This window comes from Myxocyprinus asiaticus, chromosome 2 (assembly GCF_019703515.2).
Source record: "Myxocyprinus asiaticus isolate MX2 ecotype Aquarium Trade chromosome 2, UBuf_Myxa_2, whole genome shotgun sequence".
Lineage (NCBI taxonomy): Eukaryota > Metazoa > Chordata > Actinopteri > Cypriniformes > Catostomidae > Myxocyprinus > Myxocyprinus asiaticus.
In genome coordinates this window covers 40,154,976-40,165,547 of record NC_059345.1, presented here as the reverse complement: position 1 = coordinate 40,165,547, position 10,572 = coordinate 40,154,976, and the positions used below count along the sequence as shown (strand labels likewise).

At 44.1% G+C, this 10,572-nt stretch overlaps 1 protein-coding gene across 1 annotated transcript in view; it reads right to left on the bottom strand.

The window, feature by feature from the left end:
- LOC127416751 (midkine-B-like) overlaps positions 1-100 on the bottom strand; it is a 17,394-nt gene extending 17,294 nt beyond the window's left edge. Inside the window, exon 1 of the mRNA XM_051656291.1 lies at positions 1-100. This exon is cut by the window's left edge and continues 55 nt beyond it. The gene's annotated coding sequence lies outside the window, so the exon portion shown is untranslated.
- Positions 101-10,572: the final 10,472 nt, after the last annotated feature.

The window sequence follows — 10,572 nt, the reverse complement described above, 5'->3', positions numbered from 1 at the left end:
TGTGAACTCTTCCCCAGCATCCGCCTTTATGTGTCGCTCCGGCTCTTTGTTTCTCCCCAAACTAATTTCATTGCTTTAGTCTCCCTGAACCCCATCTAAATGAACCACCCGGCACGTCACAGCCTACGTCAACAGACCACAAGCACAGACATGAGACCTTATAAACATGTTTGATTTGACTGTCATAATTTTGATAATATCTTTAAGGCCTTAAAGAACAATTTGATCAACCTATTTATTTATCCAAAGCCCTAAAAACCATTTCACTCTGTAATCAATCTATATATATATATATATATATACACACACACACTGAAAACCCTAATAAGTTCATTGCACTCATTTGATTGAGTAAACACATTCCCTCAATTCCATTGAGTAATGGGGTCTCCCAAAACTTGAGTATTTAAGTTCAATTAACTTGGTTTTCAAGTAGAGTGAACTTAACTATTTAAGTTGAGTTAACTACATGCAAGTAGACTGAACTCAGATTTGAATTTAAATATTGTTGTTTCTACTGTTGTACATTTTAATTGAATTGATTCAATTTGAGATCAAACAACAGCACAGCTCAAATAAAGATGATAACTGATTCTAGGTCAGTTATTAAATAATTCTTTACAGAAATGCATATATGCACTTCAGCTGCACATGCACAAAGAGAACTGAGATAGTGTGACCAGTGTCCAACTTGACCAAAGAGACACAGATCACCCTAATGGTGACATTACACCAAACAACTATTTGTAATAAAGCATAAATAATACAACAAAAGAGCTAAAACATCTATGAATTCTTAATAACAATTATTTAAATTCCCCAATCTGTTCCCTCTGACCAAGGAAACATAATTCAAGCAGCAAGGGATTGTGGGTATTCCCCATAGCCACAATTTTGCACTCAGTAGTTTGAGTTATTAACACTTCAAATCTTAAGTCTATAGATTTTTAAGAAAAAAATAAGTTCAATGAATTTAAATTATATATATTTGAGTTATGAGTCCAAAATTGACATTTCAAGTAATACTTAATTAAGACAACTTGATTTTTACAGTAATGACAACTTTAGGGTATACAGTGTGTGTGTGTGTGTATATATATATATATATATATATATATATATATATATATATATATATATATATATATATATATATATGTATCTGTTAGTTAACCTTAAAAATATTCCATATATGATAAAAATTCATGCTATAATGCATAGTAAGATATTTATATTATTCAAGTGGCCACAACATAAATAAATAAATACAATTCAAATTAGATATCATGTCCTTAGATCTTTGGTTTTAACATTAGATCCAGGGAAAACTTTGCTGAAGCTGTGAATGATTTAAGAAACAAGGCACAAAAAGGCATGAGGGCCCACTGTACCATCTGAAGTAATGTTAAAATTGCCATCCAAAAATGTAATTAAAAAAAAAAAAAAATATTAATCTGTAATAGAATTCACTATTCAATAGTGTTCCATGAACATGATGTCTGATATTAACACACAAACCAAGAAATCAACAGATCAACAAAGACTTGAAAGTGGAAAAATACCAAGTAATGCAGAGCTAAATGTATGACTTTACCCACTAATAATAACATGGCAAAAACAGGCGTTTTTGGCTTTCTCACCTAAGCAAAAGTGACACTCTGACCCTCTGCCTATCAAGTGATGACAGAGATGTCTGTGTTCACAAACCAAAACACTTTTGGCAGTTCCCCTGGATAGAAACTCGATTAGACCAAATAAAATGATCAAACATTAAAGGACAAAAAGCAAATTGGAATTTTCTCTCCTTAACAGAGAATACAAAGCGTCTTTTGATTGTGCACATTGAAACACATTGTAATAACCTGACATCCAAAACAATATGCTACTGTATATGTGTAATGCCAACAAAGCTTTACGTTGAATCATAAAAGTACTTTTAAGTTCAATAGAAGTGTCAGATTTTGTATGTGATTATATTTATACTAGAAATTTAACTACTAAAAAGTTGTGATGTGAGCTGTTAGTGTGAGTATAGACCCCTGAGGGCAGGAAACAGCGGCTCAATAGGACAAATGGTGAAGTCAGATAAACACTCTCTGCAGGCTAAAACAAGCCAGAGCAGAACACAACAACATACAGTGACCTGAACACTGACTACAGATAAAACCATTCTCATTGATTTTGGTCACATAAACTCTCCTCTTACTGTACAAATGCACACTTGTCACAGAGTCAAGCAATTTTACACCAACACACAGCAGATCAAAAATGAAAGCCACAAATTATCAAAGTTGAGGAAAATTCTTACTACAGAAGCAAGCACAGACTCACTGCAGATGAGACTTTTATATTGTTGATAACAGAATGATAAGCAGAAGAAAGTACATTTATAAAGTGTTACTAAACACTTAACATTTCAAGCAGAGCACAACTGCTTAAATGAATGAAATGAAAAAACCTTAAAAACAAGCTTCATATGGTGAAATCTAAGGGAACATGTTTTATTCAAGTAAAAAATATTATTTAGCATCACTGAATCAACCTTACTACATTTGGTTACACTAACAAAACTAATATTAAGGGTTAGATCTGGTAGAAATAGCTCCTTAAGGTAACAATATCAGGTTACTACTTTTCACAGTAGGCTGTATCTATTCATGTAAATGCAAGATTGTGTTTTATAATGATTTTATCATATACCTTAAAAGAACTGGTAACACTTTAAAATAAGGTTCCATTATTTAACATTAGTTAATGCATTAGGTATCATGACCTAACAATGAACAATATATTTTTAGAGCATTTATTAATCTTTATCAATGTTAGTTGATAAAAATACAATTGTTCATTGTTAGTTCATTTTAGTTCATAGTGCATTAACTAATGTTAAAATAAACTTTTGATTTTAAAAATGTATATCTTTATGTTGAAATTAACATTAACCAATATTAATAAATGCTGTAAAATTATTGTTAATTGTTAGTTCATGTTAACCTCGGTGAAGGGCGAGAATGCCGCTACCTTGCGTGCGGAGATCGATACCCTTCTATGGAAGGGTGCGATAGAGCCTGTCCCTCCGGCCGAGATGAAGAAGGGGTTTTACAGCACCTACTTCATCGTACCGAAGAAAGGCGGTGAGTTGTGGCCAATCTTGGACCTGCGGGTACTGAACCGGGCCTCGCACAGACTCCCGTCCAAGATGTTGATGCAAAAACGCATTTTAGCGAGCATCCGGCATCAAGATTGGTTCACGGAGGTAGACCTGAAGGATGCGTACTTCCACGACTTGGTCTTAACTTGACACAGACCCTTCCTGCGGTTTGCTTTCGAGGGCTGGTCGTACTAGTACAAGGTCCTCCCCTTCGGCCTGTCCTTTTCCCCTTGTGTCTTCACGAAGGTCGCAGAGGCAGCCCTTGCCCTGCTAAGGGAAGTGGGTGTCCGCATCCTCAATTATCTCGACGACTGGCTAATCCTAGCTCAATCTCGGGATGTGTTGTGTGTGCGCACGGACCTGGTGCTCATGCACCTCAGCCGACTGGGGCTTCAGGTCAACTGGGAAAAGAGTAAGCTCTCCCCGGTTCAGAGCATCTCTTTTCTCGGCTTGGAGTTGGACTCAGTCTAGATGATGGCGCGCCTCACGAACGAGCACGCACAGTCGGTGCTGAACTGTCTGAAGGTGTTCAGACAGCAGACAGCGGTTCCACTGAAACTTTTTCAGAGGCTCCTGGGGCATATGGCATCCTCAGCGGTGGCCACACCGCTCGGGTTGATGCATATGAGACTGCTTCAGCACTGGCTCCAGACTCGAGTCCCGAGATGGGCATGGCACCGTGGGACACATCACGTGGTTGTCACGCTGATCTGTCACCGCCTCTTCAGCCCTTGGACCGACCTTGCATTTCTACGGGCAGGGGTTCCCCTAGAGCAGGTCTCCAGGCACGTCGTGGTTATGATGGACACCTCCAAGATGGGCTGGGGCGCCGTATGCAACGGGTACACAGCCACCGACTCCTGGACTGGCTGCATTGGCACATCAACTGCCTCGAGTTGTTGGCAGTACTGCTCGCCCTGCGGAGGTTCCGGCCGTTGATCCAGGGCAAGCATGTGTTGGTCCCGACAGACAACACGGCGACGGTAGCATACATCAACCGTCAAGGTGGTCTACGCTCCCGTTGCATGTCACAACTCGCCCGCCGTCTCCTCCTCTGGAGTAAGCTGCGCCTCAAGTCGCTGCGAGCCACTCACATTCCGGGTGACCTCAACACCGCAGCAGACGCGATGTCACGACAGGTTACGCTCAGGGGAGAGTGGAGACTCCACCCCCAGGTGGTCCAGCTGATTTGGAGTCGATTTGGTCAAGCACAGGTAGATCTGTTTGCTTCCCGGGAATCCTCCCACTGCCCGCTTTGGTACGCCCTGACCAAGGCACCCCTCGGTGTAGATGCGCTGGCACACAACTGGCCCCCGGGACAACGCGAATACGCACTTCCCCCAGTGAGCCTACTTGCACAGACCCTGTGCAAGGTCAGGGAGGACAAGGAGCAGGTCGTCTTAGTAGCACCCTACTGGCCCACCCAGATGTGGTTCTCGGACCTCATGCTACTCGCGACAGCCCCCGCACCGGCAAATTCCCCTGAGGAAAGACCTTCTTTCTCATGGACGGGGCACCATCTGGCACCCACGACCAGACCTCTGGAATCTCCACATCTGGCCTTTGGACGGGACGCAGAAGACCTAAGTGGCCTACCACCCGTGGTGGTAGACACAATCTATCAGGCTAGGGCTCCCTCTACGAAGCTCCTGTATGCCTTGAAGTGGCGTCTGTTTGCTTAGTGGTGTTCTTCCCAACGCGAAGACCCCCAGAGATGCGCAGTCGGCTTGGTGCTTTCCTTCCTGCAGGAGAGGCTGGAGGGGCGGCTGTCCCCCTCCACCTTGAAGGTGTATGTAACCACCATTTCAGCACATCACGATGCAGTGGATAGTAAGTATTTGGGGAAGCACGACTTGATCATCAGGTTCCTGAGAGGCGCTAGGAGGTTGAATCCCTCCAGACCGCGCCTCATCCCCTCGTGGGATCTCTCTGTAGTCCTTTGGGGTCTACGGGGGAGCCCCTGGAGTCAGTCGAGCTTAAGGCACTCTCTTTGAAGACTGCCCTCCTGACTGCTCACTTCCATCAAGAGGGTAGGGGACCTGCAGGCATTCTCTGTCAGCGAATTGTGCCTGGAATTCGGTTCGGGTTACTCTCACGTGATCCTGAGACCCCGACCGGGCTATGTGCCCAAGGTTCCCACGACCCCTTTTAGGGATCAGGTGGTGAACCTGCAAGCGCTGCCCCAGGAGGAGACAGACCCAGCTTTGGCGTTGCTGTGTCCGGTGCGTGCTTTACTCATCTATTTGGACCGCATGCAGAGCTTTAGAAGCTCCGAGCAGCTCTTTGTCTGCTTTGGCGGACAGCGGAAAGGAAGCGCTCTCTCCAAACAGAGGATCGCCCACTGGGTCATTGACGCCATCATGATGGCATATCATGCTCAGGTGTAGCGGCCTCCTGGGCCCTGACCAGTGGCGCCTCTTTGGCAGACATCTGCAGAGCAGCAGGCTGGGCAACACCCAACACCTTTGCGAGGTTCTACAATGTCCGGGTTGAGCCGGTTTCGTCCCGTGTATTGTCAGGTACGAGCAGGTAAGTTCCGGGACAGCTGGTCGGGTGTACCGCTTGCGTATAGCACCTTTCCCCTTCCTTGAGGTGAAGACGTGTGCTTTTGACCCCCAGTCTTGTTCACAAGCTGTGATCCCTGGATGACTTTCCTCCTTAGCCCTGTGGCAGACGAGTTTGCGGAGAAACTCGCTGCCGGCCCAATACGTGTGCTAATTAGGCCCTGTACTGGGGTAGGTGCTCCACAGGTGCTGGTTCCCCGTAGGTGACCCCATGTGATATCTACACAGTCCACGTAACACGTCCACGTAATTCATGAAACCTTTACGTAAGTCTCTTTGTAGGTCTGTAAACAAAAATTTTAAAGGATTAAAATTTTCTTTTGATCGTTGATTCAGTGACTAACTCAGTTCACACAAGACACTCATCTGTCACCACCTTCTAGCATCACCAGAAATGGTCACTGAATCATTAAATGGATCTGAACGAATTTTGGTGAACATAGTCAAAACACTCGAGCCACTTGGATACATTTAAATCCCACAATGCACAACCACAGAGTAAAAAATACAATTGTAACTGATTATATAATTTATTCAGGACCAGCTTGTGCTCAGTCTTTTATTGTCATGTGTGAAACAGAAGCAAGTGCTCCACAAAATGCCCTTTATTTTTGCAGCTAATTTAGCAAAATTTTGCAATTATGTTGCAATACTTGAATCTTTAAAATACTACAAATATTAAAAGTAGATAATACATATATACTAATATAATACTTATATCATACTTATATATTAATATATACTGTAAAATATTAATACTGCACTGTAAGTGTTGGGTCTGTGCGAGCCACCTACTGACAGCTGTATCCCCCCACTTTTAAAATCAATGCTACACCCCTGGTAAAGTGTTACCTAAAATCTTTCCAGTGAAGTGTTTGTGTTAAAATAAATGTTTTTTTTTTAAGAAGAAAATATAAAGTAATAGCTTTCTACAGAGCACCAGGTTTGGGATTACTTGTAATGGCATTAGGTAATCAGGATACAAACATTAGGTAACTGTAATCTGTTATAATTACATTAAAATGTCGTAATCAGATTACAGTTACATAAAAAAATAATAATAATTTTTCAAGATTACTAGTTTTAATTTCTGACAAAAGAAATAGTGAATTTTCCTGACATAAAGTGATACAGACAACTGTTTGTTTAGAGTGAGAAATGGTGTAGATGCAAGTTCTCGGTTTTCTCTCATGACTCACTTGAGTCAGGAGCACCTCCTACTGTCACACTCTGCTCTCGAGGCAAACAGCTGCTTCATTGCGATGGCCACGGAAGAACATGCATCAGTGGTGGATTGGCCATTGGGAGAACCAGGACTTTTCCCGGTGGGCTGGCCGCGAAATGGGGCCACATGGGCTGCCGCATTATGCAGAACGCGCCACAAAACGGCGCCGCGATATGCGGAAGGGGGCAGCGATATGCAGATAAGGACAGCAGAAAAGGAGTCTGGGGATGATCAGGATGCCTGGGAGATGGCCACAGGGCAGGGGTAGGATTGGGAGGCCTGGGAGGCGGCCACAGAGTGGGGACTGGGTCAGGAGGCCTGGGAGGCGGCCACAGAATGGGGACCGGGTCAGGAGGTTTGGGAGGCAGCACTAGGAAGGGAATGGGGTCCGGTGGTTTGGCTGCAGGAGGTGGAAACTTAGGGGGCGGAGCCATAGGTGGATCCAGAGGTGGAGCAGCAGGAGTAGGGACTTGAGATCCCAATGGCGGAGCTGGGGATGGGTCTGGAGACAGAGTGGGCAGAGCAGTCCGAGGAGGAGTCTCAGGATGAAAAGTGGGCAGAGCCACAGGAAGAGCTGGAGTTTGAGAGTCAGGAAGTGGAGCTGCTGGAGGATCAAAAACTGGACACTCAGGAGGAGGACCCGGAATGGGGTCTTGAGGAACCGGAGGTGGAGCAGGCAGAGCCACAGGAGGATCAGGGATTTGAGACTCAGGAGGTGGAGATAGTGGCGGAGCAGGCTGAACCGTAGGAGGTGGAGTTTCAGGGTGTGAGGGCGGAGCCGAGAGAGGCTCGAAGGCAGGCGGAGCCGAGGGAGGCCAGAGGGGCGGAGCCAAGGCAGGCAGGGCCAGGAGAGGCCAGAGGAGCGGAGCCAAGGCAGGCGGAGCCAGGAGAGGCCAGAGGGGCGGAGCCAAGGTAGGCGGAGCCAGGAGAGGTCAGAGGGGCGGTGCCGTGGAAGACTCTGAAGGCGGTGCCATTAATCACTGGGAATTGATCTCCGTCGTCGTGAGTATGGGCAGCGACTGGGGAACTGACCTCCATGGTCGTGAGTGAATGAATGAATGAATGAATGAAATTTCATATTTTCAACACAAAGAGAAATCAAGATTGGCAAAGAGTTATTACTATCTAAAGTACTGAACAAAGAACATTTCTCATCTCAAGGGAAAGCTCTATTGAAAATACAAAACCAGAACATTTGAGATCAATTTAATACATTTATGTCTGACATGAGAACATAATTGCATTGCACAAGTATAGGATACTTGTTTGTGTTTAATGTTCTGTTATGTTGGGATTTAGAGGAGTGTCTGTCATGTTGAATTTTTTTTTTTTGGAGATTACCATTTTGGAGAAGAGTGGAGCTAATGGTTAGGTCGCGGTTGGGTAAGTTACTATTAAAAGATGAGTTTGTATTTTATATTTCTCATGAAGCAAATACTGAGGAATCATCAGTATAATGGCTGATTGAGGATCTGTAAACTCTCAGCAGCACTTGTTACACAGTACAAAAAGATATATATTAAATGCTAAAGTGTTTGTTGCTAGCTAACAAGCAGCAAGGTTCAATGGAGTTATTAGAACATCAATCCATCTTCTATAGCCTCTTGTCCTATGTAGGATTGTGGGTAGATCCCAGCTATCTCAGGCCAAAGGCAGGGAAACAGGGCTAAGACACACCGACATACACATTCACACAATGGGCAATTTAGAATTTTCAGTTCATTTAACCTGCATGTTTTTTGCACTGTGGGGGAAACCAGAGCACCCGGAGGAAACCCAAACACAGGGAGAACATGCAAACTCCACACAGAAAGGCTTCGAACAGTACTCGACCCAGGACCTTCTTGCTGTGAAGCAACAGTGCTACCCACTGAGCCACTGTGTCTGTTAATAGAAAAGATCAAGTTTAAGTTAGGTTAACTCAATTCATTTAGGTTTTCCACTACACTTTTCATTTAAGTTTTTGCTACACAAATTATTTGAGAAGAACCTATATTTAATTTTCATATCAAAGAAATTAATTTTCATTGTGTTGAACCAATGTCCACAATTGAATTAAGTTAAACCAACAGTTACATTTTTTGTTTTGTTTTTTAGCATTGATAGTGCACATCATTAGAATTATTGGGTGATAATTCAATGACTAATACAACGCCTCTCTCACTGCCTACAGCCAGAGACTTTGGAATTGAATTCCTCTTCACTGAATACCTGCCTCTCATCTCTGTGCCAGCAACTCACGCCTGCAGAGACAAAAGAAAACTCAGTATCAGAGTCTGATAAAAATGCTGACAATATATTACAGGGATGATTCAATTTAAAATTAAGTTGTTCCAGACACAAAAGCCTTTTTTGAGGGAGATCTGGACATGTTTGTGTGCTTGGGACTTTGCATACATCTCTAGATATCTACTATGTGAAACAGTTTCAAATGCATAATATAGTGTAATTGTTGGGCCTCATGTATTCAGCAAGAAGACAAAGGCAGGCCTAACACAGTCGTAAAACCTAACTCAGGTCCCCACATACCAGGTCATAAATCTTACTTATAAAAACCGCACCAAAATCAAACAAAGGGAGTCCAAAACAGACTACAAATCCAATGAAGCCTTGCTCACTAAAGGATCAAATTCTCAACTCCTATTGGATGAGGCACACGACAGAACGCACCTCAACCATGACATCATCAGGAGTAGAAATGCCTCTGAAATGCTTCCGGGATTTGCTTCCAGCAACTTTGCTCGCCGTGTGTAGACGCAGCTCATCACTGCTCTCAGGTGCAGCCTCGTGGCACAAGGAAGTAACATCCGACTTGAAACTGTGGCCATACAATCTCCATCTCGCTGGACGAGTTGAGATTACTCTGTGTTCCACCGAACACTCTAACGGATCCGAAGGAGACCGCCGAGCAATCCGTATCTTCATCCGTTTGCCTGCAGAAGTGAAGAGAGAAAAGATTTCTCTTCCATCTTCAATCAAGTCTAAGTTGCTGATTTCTCCGCCAGCCCGCCGAGAATCAGCAGCCGTACCGCCTGCCGACAGAGCGAGGAAACGGCCTCCCGCCATCACCCGAGCCTCGAGGAACCGAGTCTGAGTTAAAGGACGGATGAACACACATTCTGCATCCTCATGCGATTCAAGTAAGAGGTTTACGTCTGGGCAGAGATAGAATATTATAGTGTGTTATTCTTGTGTATCAAGGTTATTGCTTGTACAGTTTACGGACCGCCATGTCCGCTCATTATTAATACTCAGGGTATTAATTATCACGAATTTGATTTGCTGTATTGTAGTCCAACCACATTGGGCTGTTGTGCATTTCCACCATCGTGGGTGAGACCGGCAAACTGAGTTTATCCATTAAAGAATCAAAGACCGCGGGATGGTTTACGAGCCGTCCACCGTGTCTCTGAGTGATAAACTAACAGCTGCTTTCTCTCCCACGATCGCGAAATCGGCTTTGGGGACGTCACTTAATTCTCTCTCTCTCGTACTAACCACACACACACGCGACCCCTCACAAACATTCTCGCACACACTTTTGGCTAGTAGATAGCTTCGTGATAAAGCTCAGCTTTGTCCCTAAGCTACCATTGACTGGTTTCTCTCCGCCCACATTTGCGGCCATATTC